Source organism: Zingiber officinale, chromosome 9A (assembly GCF_018446385.1).
Source record: "Zingiber officinale cultivar Zhangliang chromosome 9A, Zo_v1.1, whole genome shotgun sequence".
Lineage (NCBI taxonomy): Eukaryota > Viridiplantae > Streptophyta > Magnoliopsida > Zingiberales > Zingiberaceae > Zingiber > Zingiber officinale.
In genome coordinates this window covers 126,046,498-126,048,506 of record NC_056002.1, presented here as the reverse complement: position 1 = coordinate 126,048,506, position 2,009 = coordinate 126,046,498, and positions in this window count along the sequence as shown.

Here is a 2,009-nt window from a genome sequence, read left to right as displayed (position 1 = left end):
AAATATAATTAATGAAGAAAAAAATATAAAATTTTATAATCATAAAATACCATAAAATAATTACTTTATAATTATTTCAAGTTGATCATCAAATATAATAAGATTAAATCTTAAGAAATCTTATGAATAAACTCAGAGTTGCATCAATTTTTCTTGTCAAAATTTAAAAATGAATTTTATAGACACAAACAAACTATATAAAAGAGTAATTCCCTCCTTACCTCTAAGAAATGATCAATTAACTCTTGAATTTATATATCGATAAGACTATAGAATAAATCTATACAATAGTTTGTATAATTATTTATAATTTTTTATAATTTTTGGTTACGCTACGTATGATGTTTTATTATATGCGTATATTTGTTATTCTTGTGAAAACATTACAATTTAGATCCTTTATCTTTAAAATTTTAAAATGAATATAATCACAAAAAATGTATTTTATCATTAAAGTAGCACGTGATAAAAAAAAACTTTCTTCTTTGTATTCATAAACAGGTTTTATGCTGCCGAGTACGACTTGCCCTCGAGTATTTACACATGCTTGGAGTTGTATTCAAAGACCTGAAGCCAGAAAATGTAGCCGTTCGTGACGATGGACACATAATGCTTTCTGATTTGGATATCTCCTTGAGATGCTGTTTCACACACTGATAAAATCATCACTTGACTCAGACTCTTCCAAACGTGCAAATGGTGCATTTTATGTCCAACCAGCATGCATTGAGCATACTTCAGTTTATATGTTCAGCCTGCATGCTTTATACCAAGTCTCTTTCCCCATAAGAACAAAACAAGACAAGAAAACCACGAACGAGACACCAAGGCAGCAAGTTGCCACACTACCAAAACTTGTGGTCGAGCCAACCACTGCCCGATCAATGTCCTTTGTTGGGACTCATGAGTATTTAGCCCTTGAAATCATCAAAGACAAAGGACATGGAAGTGCTATGGACTGGTGGACGTTTGGTATCTTCCTCCATGAACTTCAAGGGTTTTCAGGCAACAGAGCAAGATTTCTCAATGTGGACAGCTGGGCCCATGAATGCAGTTGTAGTAAATATACAATACATGTTCGGCCACAATGCCTCCTGCCACTGTGTAACCTCTCTCCACGGCCCACAGCTCATGTTAGCACGTCCATCGTGCCCCTTATGAAAAAGAATAGATTGTTTGAGAGTCCGCACTTTTTACCATTTATCTATTTAAAAAAATAATAGACAAATAGGTTTTAAATTTTTCCACAGGTTAACTCTCATCAATTTTTTCGTCCAATTCAAATTGGATGAAACAGACTATTTTCCCTCTAAAAAATTCTGACAATGAGAATGACAAATCCTGACCCCACCGAGAAATTGACAATCATATACTCACAACGTCACCACAAGGTCGCAGACTCGCCATCGCAAAGGCCACAAACTCGTGGCATCACCGTGAGGCTTCGAACTCACAGCGAGAGGTTGCAAGTTCACAGCCTTGCCACGAGCTGGAGTCCCTGATGTGGCCACAAATTTACTATTGGCTAGTCGTGGCACTGGAGGATTCCTTCTCCTTTCTTTCTCTCAAATTAAGACACTGTATATATGGGGTTAGCTTGAGCATGTAATTTATGATGTATCAAAACTACCAAACTTGAGTGACTATACCTGAACAGACAACTACAAGTACAAAAGGGAGGTAGGGAGAAGAAGAAGAAAAAAAAAATCATATGGGTTATTCATGACCCATGAATAATCTGATCACATTTTTCCCTCCCTCCCTCCCCTTCCCTTCCTATCTTTCCACCCAAGAAAACTAAGTCATACATGAAGTATAAAGGTTAGCTAATTGTCAAATAGCTCGCAGTCTTTATCAACACTTTGCCAATGATTTTTGCTTGTAGTTACACTATAAAAATGCCTACAATGGCTGCTTTTGTTCTGGTATTACACTACAAGGAATAACTAGGTATGACCCTCTAAATATACTAGTGCAGGTATCGTAATGTAAGTATGTCAATCAAAATT